Raw genomic sequence first — 19,950 nt, 5'->3', positions numbered from 1 at the left:
TCCATTTTCCATTATGCATGTCATTATCTTCACATACTTTCTCAAGCATAGTGGATTGTCATCATAAGTTGAAGTGGATCTCCACAAGTACAACCTGCCATGTGCATTTGCATTCCAAAAGCAAATTACTTATATGCACATCTTCAGGGGGAGCCCTTGCAACTTATGAAGACAATTCCTTATCCTTTACAATTTCACAAACTATATTCCCTGTTGAAAACTTCAACTAGTTTGTCATCAATCACCAAAAAGAGGGAGATTGTAAGTGCATCTAGTGCCACGCCTAGTTGGTTTTGGAGTATTGACGACAAACCTAGTTGAGGGACTAATGTGTTTGTGAGAATTGCAGGATAACACAGGTAGAAGTCCCTCATTGATTCGGTTTTCCTACAAGAGATGACCCCTAAAAATGTATGAAGACATTGAAGTCAAAGGTGGTATATGAAGATATTCACATTGAAGACTATGACAAGAGAAGACATCGCATGAAGCCTATGGAGCTCGAAGACTTAGATCTTTCGTAGTTCTTTTTATTCCTCTTTGTTGAGTCATAGGAACCACCGTACTGTTAAGTGGGGTCCAAGAGAACCAGTCAGAATGACTGAAGTGATGCTTAAACAAAACCTATGTCTTCGAGTGAAGACTTTGAGAGCGAATCTTGTCCAGAGTCGGACAAGTCAGCTTTGCTTGTAGCCCAAGTAAAGTTGTTGTGTGAGTTTGAAATCTGACCGTTGGAACACGTGTCAGTTCCTTAGTGACACAGGGTCATTTCAGACAAATCAGGTCGGGTTGCCAAGTGGCTATAAATAGCCCACCCCCTACAACCATAAACGGTTGGCTGCTCGGATTCAGAGTACGGCTTTTGTCGTTTGAGAGCAACCCACCTCGAAGCCTTTGAGAGAGAATTCCCTGCGAGGATAAAGCCCTAACCACCAAGAGCCAAAGAGAATTAGGCATCACTTAAGTCTTCTTGTCTGTGTGATCTGAAGACTTATTACACTTGAGGACTGTGAATCCTCCAGTCGGTTAGGCGTCGCGTTCTGAGCATCCAAGAGACATTGTGGATTGCCGGTGAACGAAGTCTGTGAAGGTTTGGGAGTCTACCTTGAAGACTTACCAGAGTGATTGGGCGAGGTCTGTGTGACCTTAGCTCAAGGGGAATACGGTGAGGACTGGGTGTCCTGAGCTGCGTGTTCAGGACTGGGTGTCCGGGACTGTGTGTCCTCAGGTTTAAATACCTAGCTGCCCTAACCAGCCGTACAGTTGTCACAGCAACTGGAACTGGTCCAACAAATCATTTCTTCAGCGATTCACTGGTTTCATCTTCCCTTCCCTTTACTTACTGTTACTCCTCGTGAAGTCATTGTATGTTCGCACTATCTTTTGTCTTCACTGAGTGACTGCGTGTTCTGTGTGGCTTCACAATATCTTCCTACCTGATCCTTACTACATTGCTGCTATTAGTCATTGTGCTTTCACTCTATTGAATACCTGACTATGGCTTGCCTAGTGTAGTCTACCTTCCGCTGCAGGGTAATAGGTTTATTTCTATCGTTTGTCTTCATAACTTCCACGTTTTGAAGACTTTCATAAAAATCGCCTATTCACCCCCCCCCTCTAGTCGATATAACGCACTTTCACTACCTCCCCTTCTTCACCTATAGCACGAAACTCGGTAGGTAAGTAATATACCATATTAATATCCATACCTTCCGAAACCGGCGTAGATGCATAATCCACCATCTCATCTTCATCTCCCAATGTGTATATTGGGCTTAAATATTCCTCAACTGAAGGGGATGTTTCAGGTGGCGTGGATGATGTAATAGGGGTTGCATCATCCTCGTTTGATGGTGAAGGTGTTGCTGGAGCTAATGTAGAAGCATCTGTGTTTTGTTTTTGTTTAGGCCTCCACACTTGTTTTGTGAGTGCCATGGGCCAAATTTCACTTAACAATTCGTCCCTTTGCCTCTCCTCTTTGTGCTCTACCTTCTCGTGGTTCCTCATGCGTTGTAATCTCCTTTTTATGGTCTTGGTTAAACCGGGAGGACATCACTTAGGTTGAGTATATTTGAGATCCCTTGGTTTGGCCTTGCTTGTGCTTGCCTCATGATCACTAACCATGGAACCCTGCTGAACAATAACAATATCACCATTAGAAGTAGCCAGATTACCAACAACCGGCTTTTCGATCTCCTTTTGCTTGTTGCATTCTAAAATTTCCGCATTAAATGACTTAACACGCCACACTTTTTTATTGGCCTTACTTGGAGAAATTTTTGTTGGTCGATTAGCACCATAGCTCAAACAGCTTTGTGTGGGATAATAAAGCCTCTCGCGAGCAGGCCTTCTAGGTGCTGCCCACCCTATATGGAAAGCATAAGGAGCCATTGGGGGCTGCCCCCATCCTCCATTGAGGTCTCTCATGTAATATGGCGCATAGGAGGGTTGTGATATCCATGGTGTCGGTGCCCATGACCCATATGGCCTTGCATAGCGTCGAAACTCTTACTCCGGAGGCGATCTTGAACGCTTTGAATGTGATGGCCGATTGGATCTAGAACCGGCCGCTTGACTTGCGTATTTGGATAGCAACATATCAAAAGTTGGCTTGATTCGCTTGCGCTTAGCTTCACTCTTTTCCCACTTGCCAACTTCTGAATTCTTGGGCTTGATAAATTTAACATGAGTATCTTCTTGTACTTGTAGTTGCCCCCCGAGTGCAGGATTTTTTATGGTGATCTTGAATACTTCCTTGCCATCGGGTTGCTTATCAAGCACAACCTCTCTTCCCAAGACTTTGTCACCCTCCTTGCCTTTCCTGGGTTCACCAATAACAACATTATCTTTATTAGCAGATTTGGCTATGCTAGGCCGAATTAACATTTTCTTTCCCTCCAAGTCCATGGTGTTTATCGGGAAGGGCTATTTATCAACTTGCATCTTAGCAAAATTCAATCGTCCGTCCTTGATGGCCGATTGTATCTGTCGTCGAAAAACATTACAATCGTTAGTAGCATGAGAAAATGAATTATGGTACTTGCAATAAGCACGCCGTTTCAGCTCCTCAAACGGTGCTATGGTGTGTGATATTTTAATCATCTTATCTTGCAAGAGGGCGTCAAATTTTTTATCACACTTAGATATATCAAAAGTAAACTTCATCTCCTCATCACGATTCTTGTGAACCGGCTTAAGAGCATTGCATGTATAGGGTCTGGCCTTTGAGGACCAAACAAATTCAGTAGTATGAACATCAACCACATCGTCCGAATTATCATCATTGTGTTCAACCATATGCATTCTAGGACGATCGATTGCAGACCTATGAATCTCTTTACTTCGATTCTCTTGAGCCAAAGTTTTTTGTAAGACTAGATTAATGCTAAAAAACTCATAACTTTCTAGCCTCTCTTTAATGTGAGTTTTCAAACCATTAAGAACAAGATCTGCCAAGTCTCACTTAGTTATCACCAAGCTATAACATCGGTTTTTTATATCTCTAAATCTTTTGACATAATCGGTGACCGATTCATCATGTTTTTGCCTAACCGATGTAAGATGTGACAACTTTAGCTCATTATCGCCGCTATAAAAGTGATCATGAAACTTTTGCTCTAATTGCGACCATAAGATAATTGAGCCATGTGGTAAAGCAGCAAACCATGAAAATACGGTTCCAGTTAAAGACAAGGGAAATAAACGCACTTTCAACTCTTCTACGGAACCTTCTTCACCCAACTGTGCTAGATACTGACTCACATGCTCCCAAGTTGTTTTTGTACCCTCATCACTAAATTTAACAAAATCAAGAACCTTATAACCTTGAGGGTAAGAAATTGCATCGAAGTGTTCAGGATAAGGCTTTTGGTACACACGACTCTTTATTTTCGGCTCGTTTCCGAAAGTTTCTAGAAACATCTTATGCAAATCCTCCATTAATTTAGCTAAAATTGGATCCGATGTAGATGAAGATGTTTGTGGCAATGACATAGGAGCAACCTGAGTACTAGTTATTGGTGCAACTTGTGGGATGGCCGCCGAACCATAATATGGCGGAAGACCAAACATGCTTGTGCCTACGGATGGTGTGACAAAGTGATCCGACATTGACGCCGAATTGGGCACACTCATAATAGGATTAGGATATGTAGGTGCAGCCACAAGCTGGTTGGTTTGACTAGGGTAAAAATTCAATGGCATACTATATTGTTGTTGTATAGGAGGTGCCGATGAAATAGGTAAAGTTGGACTAGGGTTTTCAGATACACCAACAGTACCACTAGATGATGGATGCATATTTTTCTTAGCATTAGTATTTGCCATAAAAGAATTGTACGTCATCACATTACCCTTACTAACAAGACTTTCAATCACAGCCACTTGCTCTGGAGAAAAAACTTTACTCATAGTGATTACATCTTGTTCGTCAATGAGGGGAGGAAAATTAACGTTTCTAACCGGAGTGATGTTCCCTTGCCGGTCCTTCTTGAAACTTGCAAGAAACGACTCCAAATCCTCCTCCTCGTGCTTATTCTTGAGCGCTTCAAAAGTCTCTTCATGTTGCTTCTTGCGTGCTTCATAGGCTTGGCGATGTTCCTCCGATAGTTCATTAAGACTGGGCTTAATGATCTTATTGGTGTTAACTTCTGAGGGCTTGGGGAGATTAGACATGGTTGATGATGATTCTTGATCCTCCGTCCCCAGTGGAGTCGCCAAAAAGTGTGTTCGCACACGAACACGTCACTGTGTACCCTCTACGCCAGGGGTGATGCACTGCAGCTCATGTCGAAGGAGACCCGTCCGGAAGCGTGGTACGCAAGCAATCCGGCGGGCGCTTTTCAGGACCCGAAACCCCACGCGCCCGGGAGGGACCACATCTGGACGCGCGGCGGCTATGGGTGCCCTAAGTCGATTCGCCCGCCCCTAGAGCCTCGAGGATTGCTGCCCTTCAATACAAAGAACGAGTGAAGAACGAGAGAGAAAGAACCAGGGAGGGATGTAAAACTAGGGTAAAAAGTAGATGGGTTTTGCGATTGTGTGTTGTTGTTCAATCGATCGTCACCCCTTAGGTATATAAGAGGCTGTTGGACTTCCCGTGCAAGGAAAAGGCTTGGATTGACGTCCAAAACCCTAGTCAAATTCGGATTGGTTTTACGCAAACTTTCTAAAACTGTTCGGTTTAAACTAACTGGACTTTGTGGGTAATTTTTTAGGTGATAAACGACCTCGGATGGAAACGAGCCCAAAAACAATCTTGACCATTTCGATGAGATGAACAACTTTCATGTTGAACGTTTTTTGACCAGAGATCATCTTTAGGGTCAAATCGCTTGTGCAAAATAGGCTATTATTCGCGCTACCCATCAGACAGGGTGTCTGGTGGGGCGCGCCACTTTTGGCTTGTGATAGGGTTTTATTCGGGTGGCTGTAACTTTTGCATACGAACTTAGATTGGGACGATTTTTATATCAAAATCAACCGTTTCGACGAGACGAAGAACTTTGCAGTTGTGACTTTTCCCATCCGATGTCATCTTGACAGGGTTTTGTGCCATGCAAAAATCTGGTGTCAACACACATTTAGGTGTAACCCACTTCCTATGCATAGAGATTTTGTGAGCAAACAACTTATGGGAACAAGAATCAACTAGCATAGGAAGGCAAAACAAGTGCAACTCCAAAACAATCAACACATAGAGAAGAAACTTGATATTATTGAGATATGTAAGAGCATAAGTTCCTTCCTCATAATAATTTTCAGAAACATCATGAATGAATTCAACAATATAACTATTACATACAACACTCTTTTCATGATGCACAGGCATAGAAAATTTATTATTGTCATCATAATAATCATCATATATAACAACTTTATTGTCATAGTCAATTGAAACCTCTTCCAAAATAGTGGATGTATCACTAAATAAAGTCATGACCTCTCCAAATCCACTTTCATCAATATTGTAATAAGATTAAACACCCTCCAAAATAGTGGGATCACTACTACCTAGAGTTTACACTCTTGCAAACCCACTTTCATCAATGTAATCATCATAAATAGGAGGCATGCTATCATCATAATAAATTTTCTTATCGAAAGTAGAAGGAATCAAAGGATCATATTCATTAAGCAAAGCATCCCCAAGCTTAGGACAAGCATTATTTCCAGCAAATAAATCTTCAAGCATATCATACTCATTGAACATAGCATCCCCAAACTCGTGGTTTTGCATATCATCACAATCATTCTTATCAATAGCATGAATGGCACCAATAGTATAGCAAACATTATTATCATATTGTTCCAAGCAAGTGCTAAAAATATTTTCAAGATCATAAGGGATATCGTTGCCTTCCCAATTATAATCATTACAACAAGTGGTAGGTATCACAAAATCATACTCAATATCATCATCCTCCATCAACATATTTGATTCACTTTCATGAGACACAATGGTGATAGGAGCAACATTATTTGGGAGAGATACCTTTTTACCTTTATTCTTTCTTTTTTTTTTCTTCTTCACCACATCATGTGTGGGTTTAATTAATTATTTCAAGCTTCTTGTTGAAGAGATTGATTGGATAGGAAGCTCCTCCTCGTTACCTGATTCATCATAATAAACACTAGGACGGTATTGGGAAATATTTTACCTTTCATTAATACTCTCTTCATATTCTATTTGTTTTCTTGTCTTTAGATAGTTGGCAATATAAGGATTCTCAATGCAATTTACCACACAAAACATATAAATTTTCTCTAGATCAAAATCAAGAAATCTCTCGGGATTTGGAAAACCCTTAGTTATATGTTTCATTTCTTCATACCCCAAAAGAAGACTAAGCTCTTTATGATGCTCAAGGGAAATCAAGTTATCACAAAATTTGGACACGATTTGATCATGAAACAATTTGTATTGAAGATTTAAATGACCATGTTCATTGCAAAGTTCACAAGGATAGCGAAAAAATTACATCTTTCAGCACAATCATCTAGCCTCTCTTGCAACTTTTTCATTTCTAAATATTTATGCTTCTTACAAAATTTATCTTCCCTTTTTGGTGTGCAAATGAATTCCCAATTCACTCCGCAAAAATTGACATGCTTATAAGAAACATTTTTGTCACGACTTGTGCAATCATCATTAGCATTTTGGATATTCAAATAATTTATACTAACATTGCAATCATGCTCATCATTTAAATATTTTGTGCCAAACATTTTATTGGCTTCTTCTTCTAACAATTGAGCATAGTTTTCCGAACCATCATTTTCAAGAAAGATATTATAAAGATGATCAATAATATGATGCAACCTCAATTCCATTTTTTATATTTTTCTTTTTATAAACCAAACTAGCGATAAAACAAGAAACTAAAAGATTCGGTTGCAAGATCTAAAGATATACCTTCAAGCACTCACCTCCCCGGCAACGGCGCCAGAAAAGAGCTTGATGTCTAATATGCAACTTTATTCTTGTAAACTCATGTTGGGTCTCCAAGCATAGAGTTTTGTAGGACAGTAGCAATTTTCCCTCAAGTGGATGACCTAAGGTTTATCAATCTGTGGGAGGTGTAGGATGAAGATGGTCTCTCTCATACAATCCTGCAACCAAATACAAGAAATCTCTTGTGTCCCCAACACACCCAATACAATGGCAAATTGTATAGGTGCACTAGTTCAGCGAAGAGATGGTGATAAAGGTGTAATATTGATGGTAGAAATATATTTTTATAATCTGAATAAATAAAAACAGCAAGGTAGCAAATAGTAAACGGGCACAAAAACGGTATTGCAATGCTTGAAAATGAGGCCTAGGGTCCGTACTTTCGCTAGTGCAATCTCTCAACAATGCTAATATAATTGGATCATATAACAGTCCCTCAAATTGCAATGAAGAATCACTCCAAAGTTCCTATCTAGCGGAGAACATAAGAATAAATTGTTTGTAGGGTACGAAACCACCTCAAAGCTATTCTTTCCCTTTGATCTATTCAAGAGTTCATACTAAAATAACATAAAGCTGTTCTTTCCGTTCAATCTATCCTAGAGTTCATACTAAAATAACACCAAAGCAAATTCATATTCATAATACTCAATCCAACACAAAGAACTTCAAAGAGTGCCCCAAGATTTCTACCGGAGAAACAAAGACAAGAACGTACATCAACCCCTATGCATAGATTACCCCAATGTCACCTCGGGAATCCACGAGTTGAGTGCCAAAACATATATCAAGTGAATCAATACGACACCCCATTGTCACCACGAGTATTCAATTGCAAGACATATATCAAGTGTTCTCAAATCCATAAAAGTATCCAAACTGATAACAACGAAATCTCAAAAGGAAAAACTCAATTCATCACAACAAGATAGAGAGGGGAAAACACCATATGATCCGACTATATTAACAAAGCCCGCGACACATCAAGATCGTGACATCTCAAGAACACGAGAGAGAGAGAGAGAGAGATTAAACACATAGCTACCGGTACAAACCCTCAGCCCCGAGGGTGGACTACTCCCTCCTCATTGTGGTGGCCGCCGGGATGATGAAGATGGCCACCAGAGATGATTCCCCCCTCCGGTAGGGTGCCGGAACAGAGCCTTGCGACGGCGGAACTTCTGATCTAGGTTAACCCTGAAGGGTTTTGGAATATTTGTGAATTTATAGGGTAAAGAGGGGGTGCGGGAGGCCACCGAGGTGGGCACAACCCACCTGGGCGTGCATGGCGGCCCAGGCGCGCCCTGGTGGGTTGTGCCCCCCTCGGGGCACCCCCAGGTGCTGCTATGGCCCATCCTGGGTGTTCTGTCCATAAAAATTCTCCAAAAGTTCCGCAGTGTTTGGACTCCGTTTGATATTGATTTTCTGCGATGTAAAAAATAAGCAAAAAACAACAACTAGCACCGGGCACTGGGTCATAGGTTAGTCCCAAAAAATGATATAAATTTGCTATAAAAATGATTGTAAAACATCCAAGAATGATAATATAATGGCGTGAATACTTCATAAATTATAGATACATTGGAGACGTATCAGCTGCCCAGTTCCCGGTGTAACCGGATGTTACATGTGACGTTGTATATAAGATATCGTCGACGTCCTCCTCCATGTCCATGTTTTCCTGAGAGGCATAGTCTAGCACATCGGTTAAATCCTTGATCGTGGCGACTAAGTGGATGGTGGGTGGGGCGAAAAATTACACACCTTCGAATCTGAATCCGATCTGATCGTGGGCTGAGTTTTGCCCGTCCGAGATCCTAAGATCCCGGATCTGGCCCGGCATCTCGTCAAAGGTGAGAGTGTCGGTTCTGCCCGCCTTTCAACAATGGATGGTGCCGAGCTGGGCTTCAGTTGATGTACCACAAAAGGTTGTCTTGGAGTTTTTCTAGGATAGGCTCACTGCCTGGGCCGATGAGGGAGTGTTCGAATCTGAGATCGAGATTGGATCTGCGAGAGCAACTATACCAAGGGCCCGTTCCAAGATCGAATCTGGGGCATGGGCGGCGGTGTCGATGGGCCGGTCTAACATCTGTCCTAGGGCGGTGATCTTGCCATGGCGATCCATGGCATTTTCCGAGCTACCGAGCCGAACAGCTTGTCGTAGAAGGAGATCCTCTATCTAGCCTAAATGGTCTGTTGTATCGGCGAGTAGCGTGAAGCTGCCGAAGACAAAGAGCAGGCCTGGGACAAAGATGTCCCCATAGCCGGTGTTGTCGACGATCCATAGATCCGCCATCAAGCTCGTGCGATCACCTGGTGGGACCTATATGGGCCACCAATGTCGGTGCTAAATCCGACAGATCTCGGGTAGGGGTCCTGTCGGTGTCAAAACCGGCGGATCTCGGGTAGGGGGTCCCGAACTGTGCGTCTAGGCCGGATGATAACAGGAGACAAGGGGCACGAAGTTTTACCCAGGTTCGGGCCCTCTCGATGGAGGTAAAACCCTATGTCCTGCTTGATTAATATTGATGATATGGGTAGTACAAGAGTAGATCTACCACGAGATCGAAGAGGCTAAACCCTAGAAGCTAGCCTATGGTATGATTGTTGATGTGTATGTCGTCCTACGGACTAAAACCCTCCGGTTTATATAGACACCGGGTAGGGTTAGGGTTACATAGAGTCGGTTACAATGGTAGGAGATCTACATATCCGTATCGCCAAGCTTGCCTTCCACGCCAAGGAAAGTCCCTTCCGGACACGGGACAAAGTCTTCAATCTTGTATCTTCATAGTCCAGGAGTCCGGCTGAAGGTATAGTCCGGCCATCCGGACACCCCCTAATCCAGGACTCCCTCAGTAGCCCCCAAACTAGGCTTCAATGACGATGATCCTGACGCGCAGATTGTCTTCGGCATTGCAAGGTGGGTTCTCCTCCAAATTCTATGTACCTGTTGAATAAAGTCCGGTTTCTTGTAGATGTTGCGCTCCTTGGCTTCTGTGCCCAATAATGGCCGCTTCCCACGTGTCAAACGAATATGAAAGGTCTAAGTGTTTTTACATTCACACCCCTAGCCGCGTAAATGAGCTGACCTATTTAAGGAGACGAGGATTTAGATCCAAACCACACCTTCCCCCCTTCGCGAGTGTTCATCAGAGCACATTCGACAAAGGTTCATTCCACCATGGCCAGCCGTCGCGACTCCTCCTCTCGCCCTTCCAGCCCTAAGCCTGGATATTGGGAAAGATGTTCCATCCCGCATAGCGAGCTAGTGACGCTCCAGACCAAGGGGTTTCTCCCCCCGACCTATATGGTCCCGGTTCGAGCCGGTCTCGCCGTCTATAACGGCGGAGAGCAAGCAGAGAATGCCCCTAATCCCTCCCAAGGAGAGCAGGTGTGCCTCATCCCTTACTTAATAAGAGGGCTCGGATTTCCAATCCATCCATTTCTCCGGGGGCTGCTGGAGTTCTACGGCCTCCAGCTACATCATCTCACGCCTGCCTCAGTATTGCATATCACGGGCTTTGTAGCCCTCTGTGAGCTGTTCTTGGGTGTTGAAGCTCATTTCGGACTGTGGAAGGAGCTATTTTGCCTCGTGCCCCGTTCCAAGAAGGGGTCAATGTATCAAGTGGGCGGAGCCGAAGTGTGGCGCATCGCCGGGACCGGATATCTGTCCGGAACCCCAAAGAAGGCGTCCGAAGACTGGCCCTCGGAATGGTTTTATATAGAAGACGTCCCGCTGCCGAATCCTGTCCGGATCGGCCTCCCTGAATTCAACAGTGCTCCCTTAAAGAAGCGCCTAAGCTGGCGCCCACAGGCCCTCAGAGGGAAAGTGAGAGGGACATCATTTACCTGATGGGCCGAATAAGATTGTTAGCCCATTATGGATTGACCATGGTCGGAGTCATGGCCGCATGCATCATGCGAGGTGTGCAGCCGCTACAATATAGGGGCCAACCCATGTGGGACTTCAACGGGGAGGACGACACCACCCGCTACGGCCGTAAGGGGCCAGATTCGGCTGCGGCTCTAATAAAGACCTTGTCCGCTTTGTACAAGGGAGAAGAGGAGGATTTTCTCCGCGTCGACCCAAAGGGTGGATTTTCTATGTACAATCCTCCAAGCTGGGTAAGTGGTCGCATCTTGCCCATCCGCTTTATATCCCCATTGTTAAATATTCAGTCCAGCGATTTCAACGCAGGAACTGCGCCAGGCTGTTAAAGAAATAAACAGCCCTCCTCCACAACCCGAGGACCCAGGACGGTCCCTCGACCCGGACTCTCAAGAGGATCCGGACCTTTCGGTGGATCTGATTGGTGGCCATTATGGCTGATTATCCAGGGCTAATCCCGGCCTCCCAGAAACGGGAGGCCGAACCTGCGGCGACAAGCCAACGAGGGGCCGCAGGGCCCCATGGGCAGAAAAGAGGTGCAGTCTGGACCGGGGCGTCAGCGCAAAGGTATGGTGCGCCCCCTTATCCCAGGTGTTATACCTTCGAGGCATATTAACACTTGTGCTCTCTTCAGGACAAAGAGACCTCGCCGAACTATATTCGGAGAGACCGCCAATCGCGCCTCCACTAGCCAGGCTCCAAAGCCTGGCCTGGAAGCGGAGCCGAACACAAGGCGCGCACCGGACGCTCCTCCGATGGAGGATGTGGACGGGTTGTCTGCCACCAACTCAGAGGTGGAGAGTGCCATGAACCACAGGCGTCGCCCGACAATTCTTCGCGACGCTTGTTTCTCCCAGGAGGCGTTAGATGCCTTCAAGTCGGGAGATGCGTACCTCCGTGCCGCTCAAAATGGTCTAGCTAGAGCCACAGAGCAATATGTAAAAGACATACGGGTAAGAAAATTTTGGTAATTATATATATATACCAGTAGCCCCCGAGACTTGAAATAGTTAGAATAACTGATTTAAGGATCATGTGTTATGCAGGTTCTTACAAAAAAGAATTCCCTACTGTCCAAGGAGCTGGAAGAGTGCAAAACCCAACTTGAGGTCGCACTAGCCGCGGCATGGGAGCCCAAGGAGACCCCCTCTGGTAATATACACTTCGAAAGATAAGTATTTTGCGAAGCACGGCATGGGTGCGAATCTAACAAATGAAATTGCAGATGGCGCCGGATTGAATCCGGAAGGGCAACACCTCCTACGCCAGCTAAAGGCTGGTGAGAAGGTGCTGACAAAGGTGAGGCAGGAGAAGAACAATCTCCAAGATGCCAACACCAAGCTGGTCGTCGAGCTGAAAGATGTTCGTGCCCAGCTGTCAGACTCCGTGAAGGAGAATCAGCGGCTTCGGCGCGACATATTTAGTAAGTGCTTGAACGAACCTTTGAAAGAAAGTTCAGCGGGGAAGTCGACTAACAGAGCAATGTCTGTAGGTGTGCTAACAGGTCGTCCTGCAGAGGAGATGCCCGGTTCTACGGGTGACCTTCTTCCCGAGCTCTCGCAACTGCTCGATCGAGTTCGGCAGGCGATGCAAGGCGTCGCCCAGGCCCTATGGCCATCCGTCTCCATGCCTGAAGGTCTTGGAGAGCTTGCGGAGAAGCTAAAAGGAGCACGGTGGCGCTTCCGATTGTGGAAGATATCGGCCTACCGTCAAGGCACTAGGGAGGCCTGGGCCATGGTGAAGACGCGGTATGCAAAGGCTGACCCCAACCACATGGCCGAGGTCGGTCCTGTAGGGCCCGATGGGAAGGAGATCCATGTAAGCTTAGTATACGGCCAAGTAGAGTTGGCCGCGAAGTATTCCCAGCAGGACTGTAAATTAGACAGCCTGCTAGATGGTATTGAATAGGAATACAGTCAGTCAAAATGACCATGTAATTTAATTGAAATTTATAATGCCTTCTAGCCGGATTGTAGATCATTTGTCATGGCCGACCTTTTCGCTTCAGCCTCGGGACCTGACGGTCCGGAGTGTGTCCGAATTCCCATGCGATTATATAGGAACCGGGGAATGCATGGAGACCAGGCGTAGGGGTCATTAGTGCATGAACAGACAAGTGCCCGACTAGTTATGTTATATTACATGGTTAGTAAGAAACATCTTCCTGGGAGAATAGTTCCGTTAGGGGTTCCTTTCCCTGGGAGGCATGCCCTAAGGTGCATGTCCATGCTGCGAAAAGAAACGCAGAAAAAACATCTGGGGGCATATAGATAAAAATAAAAAAGGATCATCTTTAGTTCACCGACCGAATATTCCCTTAAGAACGCTAGCTTTCGGCTTCACCCAGTCTGAGATACACGTCCGGCTGACCCGGCAGTAACAATCACAGAGGTGCTCCCTTTACCACCTAGCCGAACAATCGGGAACATAGGGGTAAGCACAGGAGTCAGGCAACCCAGCTTGGCCAAAACTTAAGTCATATCGATGCATATAATGGTGAATAAAAGGTACATGCGGAAGTGTGACACATGTGTTGGGCATGAAGCCCGTATGAATAGGCTTCTGTTTTAAAGAAGCCCCCAGGTTTAATGAGCGCGGATAGCGCGTCACTTTATGAGCCTTTAACGGCTATAAGAGAGAGAGAGAGGGAGAAGAAGAGAAATGTAAGACAGAAAATATATAAAAAATGGATAGAGGAAGGAGACGAACATAGAGTCCGGCGCTAGGCATAGAATCTTCGGAGACAGGCTGCGTTCCATGGATTTGGCTCGAGTCGGTTATCCGATGCATCTCGCAGGCGGTACGCTCCACCAGTCAGGACTTGGTCAATTATGAAGGGACCTTCCCACTTGGGCTTGAGTTTGTCCTTTTTCTTATCCGGTAGTCATAGAACTAATTCGCCAACATTGTAATTTTTGGCCCGTACTTCTCTGCTTTGGTATCTTCGAGCCTGCTGTTGATAGAATGTGGAACGGGCTTTTGCCACGTCATGCTCCTCCTCCAATGTGTCTAAGCTGTCCTGCCGATCGAGCTCGACTTCTCGTACATGCGCACTCAAGGTGAGTCATGAATTATGTCGCAGGGCAAAACTGCCTCTGCGCCGTACACCATAAAGAATGGTGTGTATCTGGTGGTGCGATTCGGCGTGGTCCACAGCCCCCAGAGTACGGAGTCGAGCTCCTCTACCCAGTGCGTGTTAGATTCCTTGAGGGGTCGCACTAATCTGGGTTTGATGCCGCTCATGATAAGACCATTTGCACGTTCGACCTGGCCGTTAGTTTGTGGGTGATAGACGGAAGCATAATCGAGCTTGATGCCCATGTTTTTGCACTAGAGTTTTACCTCGTCGGCCGTGAAGTTCGTGCCGTTGTCAGTGATGATGCTGTGAGGGAAGTCGTGACGGTGTACAACCTCGGATATAAAGTCTATCACCGGTCCGGATTCGGCCGTCTTAACAGGCTTGGCTTCTATCCATTTGGTGAACTTATTCACCATGACCAATAAGTATTTTTGCTTGTGGGTTCCGCCTTTAAGGGGTCCAACCATGTCAAGCCCCCAGACCGCGAAGGGCCAAGTAATGGGGATAGTTTGGAAGGCGGTGGGTGGCATATGGCTTTGGTTTGCAAAGAGCTGGCAACCGGTGCATCGTTGGACTAAGTCCTGAGCGTCTGCCCGGGCCGTCGGCCAATAGAAGCATGTACGGAAGGCCTTACTTACAAGGGACCGGGCTGCAGCGTGATGACCGCCGAGTCCGGCATGAATTTCAGCCAGGAGGTTCCGCCCTTCCTCTTCGAAGATGCGCCTTTGAAGGACTCCGGTAGTGCTTTTCTTATAAAGCTCTCCCTCATGGACTCTATAGGCTTTGGATCGCCGCACTATGCAGCGTGCCTCATTTTGGTCCTCGGGGAGTTCCTGCCTAGTAAGGTAGGCGAGGAATGGTTCTGTCCACGGGGCGATGACGACCATTATTACGTGGGCTGAAGGTGTTATTTCATTGGCAGAGCCTCCGATTGTGTCAGAGTGTTCGGTGTCGGGCAGTGCGGTTGGGTCCGGGCTGTTATTGTTCGGCTCCCCTCCCATACTACGAATGGCTTGAACAGCCTTTCCAAGAAGATGTTGGGGGGACTACATCGCGTTTTGCACCGATGCGTGCCAGGACATCCGCCGCCTGATTATTTTCCCGGGCTATATGGTGAAATTCAAGCCCCTCGAACCGAGCTGACATTTTTAGGACGATGTTGCGGTAAGCTGCCATTTTTGGATCCTTGGCATCGAAGTCTCTATTGATTTGGGATATTGCAAGGTTCGAGTCCCCGCGTACCTCTAGGCGTTGGATGCCCATGGATACTGCCATCCGGAGACCATGTAAAAGGGCCTCATATTCGGCTGCATTGTTGGAGTCCGTGTACATAATCTGTAGTACGTATTGAACTGTGTCTCCTGTGGGGGACGTCAAAACGACGCCAGCCCCCAGTCCAGCCAACATCTTGGAGCCGTCGAAATGCATGATCCAATTTGAATATGTGTCGTACTCTTTAGGGAGTTCGGCCTCCGTCCATTCTGCGACGAAGTCGGCCAAGACTTGTGACTTGATGGCTCGCCGTGGCTTATAAGTTATGTCGAACGGGAGGAGCTCAATGGCCCATTTTGCAATCCGGCCCGTTGCGTCACGATTGTTTATAATATCGTTAAGTGGTACTTCCGAGGCTACTGTTATTGAACACTCTTGAAAGTAGTGTCGTAGCTTCCGGGATGCCATGAATACCGCGTACGCAATCTTTTTATAATACGGGTACCATGATTTGCAGGGAGTGAGGACAGTGGACACATAATAGACCGGCTTTTGAAGGAGGAATTTGTGTCCGTCCGCTTCTCGTTCGACGACGAGCACTGCGCTTACAACCTGCCAGGACTGGGTTTGTTGCCAGTATGGCTTTTATTTCGTCGAGTACGGCCGTGGCTGCATCCGTCCATTTGAAGTGTTCGGTGCGTCGAAGGAGGCGGTAAAGGGGTAGGGCCTTTTCTCCCAAGCGGGAGATAAAGCGGCTTACAACCGCCACGCATCCGGTTAACCTTTGTATTTGTTTGAGGTCCTTTGGGATATCCAGTTGCGACAGAGCTCGGATCTTGGCTGGATTTGCTTCAATTCCTCTATCGGATACAATGAAGCCCAAGAGCTTTCCGGCTGGAACGCCGGAAACACATTTTTCCGGGTTGAGCTTGATGTCGTATGTTCGGAGGTTATCAAATGTGAGCCTCAAGTCGTCTACTAGAGATTCAACATGTCTTGTTTTGACGACCACATCATCTACATATGCCTCTACTATTTTGCCGATCTGGCTTGCCAGACATGTCTGAATCATGCGCTGATATGTTGCGCCGTCGTTTTTGAGCCCGAAGGGCATCGTGTTGAAGCAGAATGGGTCGTATGGTGTGATAAATGCCGTTGCGGCTTGATCTGGCTCTGCCATCTTGATTTGATGGTAGTCAGAATATGCGTCAAGGAAACACAACGAATCGTGTCCTGCGGTAGCGTCGATAATTTGATCGATGCGGGGGAGGGGGAAGGGATCCTTTGGGCAAGCCTTGTTAAGGTCTTTAAAATCAACACACATGCGCCAGGATTTGTCCTTCTTTGGTACCATCACCAGGTTTGCTAGCCAGTCCGGATGTCTTATATCTCTGATGAATCCGGCCTCCAATAGCTTTGCTAGCTCCTCTCCCATGGCCTGTCTCTTAGGTTCAGAAAAATGCCGAAGAGCCTGTTTGACAGGTTTGAATCCTGTTTGGATATTTAAGCTGTGCTCGGCTAGCCTGCGTGGGATTCCTGACATGTCTGAAGGGTGCCAGGCAAAAATGTCCCAGTTCTCTCGTAGAAACTCTCGCAGTGCGGCGTCTACATCAGGGTTTAACTGTGCCCCGATGGAAGCTGTTTTATTGGGGTCCATTGGATGGACTTGGAATTTGACTATTTCGTCCGCCGGTTTAAAGGAGGTGGACTTGGATCTTTTGTCGAGTACCACATCGTCCCTATTCACCGTAGAGCGGAGCGCAGTCAGTTCCTCAACCGCTAGGGCTTCGGATAGTGCCTCGAGGGCCAGTGCGGCTGTCTTGTTTTCGGCGCAGAGTGCTGTGTCCGGATCACTAGCGAGAGTGATGATCCCGTTAGGCCCGGGCATCTTGAGCTTCATGTACCCGTAAACGGGTATTGCTTGGAAGATTGTAAACGCTTCCCGCCCTAGCAGAGCGTGATAACCGCTGATGAACGGAGCCACATGGAACGTGATCTCTTCGGACCTGTAATTATCCAGCGTGCCGAACACCACATCTAGTGTGATTTTTCCTGTACATCGCGCTTCCCGACTGGGGATTATTCCTCTAAAGGTTGTGCTGCTTCGCTCAATGCGGTTCCAGTCTATTTCCATTTTTGAAGGGTTTCCTCGTAAATGAGGTTCAATCCGCTGCCGCCGTCCATGAGTACCTTGGTAAGGCGAAAGCCGTCCACTATTGGACTGAGGACCAATGCGGCTGGTGCTCGAGCTGTTCGGAATTTAGGTTCATCACTGGCGTTAAAGGTAATAGCCGTGTCACTCCATGGGCTTATTGTTGCTACTTGGTGGACTTCGGCAAGGCTGCGGAGTGTCCTTTTTCTCATATTATTTGATGCGAAAGTCTCGAAGACTGTTAATACCGTATTGGTGTCTCTGGGGTGGCTTTTTGTGGCCTCCGGAATTAGGAGATTTTCGCCAATTTTGGCCACCTGCCGGAGTATCCAACATGCTTTAAGGCTGTGAGTTGGTGTGGCGTCCTCTGTACTGTGAATTTTACAGAGTCCATTAAGCCATCCTTCCAATATGGTTCCATGCCCTGTAGAGGGTTTTTGCTTTTTGGTGTTTGACCCGGGTGTCTGGTGATGATACACCCTTTTATTTCGGACTGGGTTTGTAATCAGGGCCGGATTGTCCCAAAATTTTATTTTGGTTTTCCAGGCGCTTTCCATCGCATAGTACTTTCGTACAATGGACGCCAAGTCAGCAAAGCGTGTAATACCACGGCGACATATGGCGTTGAGTATTCCCTTGTCCGTGCAATTATTGCAGAAGATTGAGATTGCGTCTTCCTCGCGGCAGTCACTTAGCCTGTTCTTAACCAGGAGGAATCTGCCCAGTAATGATGTACTGTTTCGTCGGGCTCTTGCCTGATTTTGGATAGATCGCTTATGTTGGGGTGGATGGGTGGAGTTAAATCTGAAGCCTCACCCCGTCTGAGGCTCAGAGGCCGAGGAATTTCCGAACTCGAAAATTTGGATCCCTGGGTGTTGCCCAATGAATCCAGCCCGTCGCCTGACTTTAAGTTCAGGTCTTGAGTGATATCCTCCCCTCCGCGGGTATCCGGCTTGGATGGATCGGGAATCCGGACGTAGCGAGTCCTTAAGATAGACGAAGGGTCGCCGCACTGCCCCTCTACCACGGCAGCGTGATGGATGACTTGGGGAGAGTTAATCTCTCTCAGATCGGGTTTAGGCCCAATCTGGTCGTAATCCGTAGCGACTCCCAGGGCGGCGAAGCGATCCAAGAGCTCGTTTATGGAGGAGAGCTCCATTGGATCTAACTGCTCGGCGAGTTCCGAGCTGACATGAAGATTGTTTTCGATGGCTCGAGAGGTCATCGTCGGCGCAAAAGCCGAACATGCGGTCATAAGAAAACCACCTAGCCGGAGGGTTTGGCCGACAGCCAAAGCTCCCTTAGCAACGGTGCCGTCTTTAAAGACGGGGCGAGGCATCCTTCCTGATGGCGACGACACAGAGGAACTCTCAATGAAAGCACCAATGTCGGTATCAAAACCGGCGGATCTCGGGTAGGGGGTCCCGAACTGTGCGTCTAGGTCGGATGGTAACAGGAGAGAAGGGACACGAAGTTTTACCCAGGTTCGGGCCCTCTCGATGGAGGTAAAACCCTACGTCCTGCTTGATTAATATTGATGATATGGGTAGTACAAGAGTAGATCTACCACGAGATCGAAGAGGCTAAACCCTAGAAGCTAGCCTATGGTATGATTGTTGATGTGTATGTCGTCCTACGGACTAAAACCCTCCGGTTTATATAGACACCGGGTAGGGTTAGGGTTACATAGAGTCGGTTACAATGGTAGGAGATCTACATATCCGTATCGCCAAGCTTGCCTTCCACGCTAAGGAAAGTCCCTTCCGGACACGGGACGAAGTCTTCAATCTTGTATCTTCATAGTCCAGGAGTCCGGCTGAAGGTATAGTCCGGCCATCCGGACACCCCCTAATCCAGGACTCCCTCATGCCCCAAGCTTGATGATCAGAGCTAGGTGGTAACAGGGGAAGTAGGGACACGATGTTTTACCTAGATTCGGGCCCTCTTGATGAGGTAAAACCCTACGTCCTGCTTTTTATTATTGATAATGATGGAGTACAGAGTAGAGATTGATCTACCTTGTGATAGTATAAGTATTGTCTAAGCTATAAACCTTGCAAAGGTGAATGCATGTGTCCTCTAAGCTGTAAACCATGTGGCTTATATAGACGACCGGGGTACCTAGGGTTTACAAATGGGTGGTTACAATCTCTAGAGATAAG

This window comes from Triticum aestivum, chromosome 5A (assembly GCF_018294505.1).
Source record: "Triticum aestivum cultivar Chinese Spring chromosome 5A, IWGSC CS RefSeq v2.1, whole genome shotgun sequence".
In the NCBI taxonomy this organism is placed as follows: domain Eukaryota; kingdom Viridiplantae; phylum Streptophyta; class Magnoliopsida; order Poales; family Poaceae; genus Triticum; species Triticum aestivum.
This window is presented reverse-complemented; position numbering follows the sequence as displayed.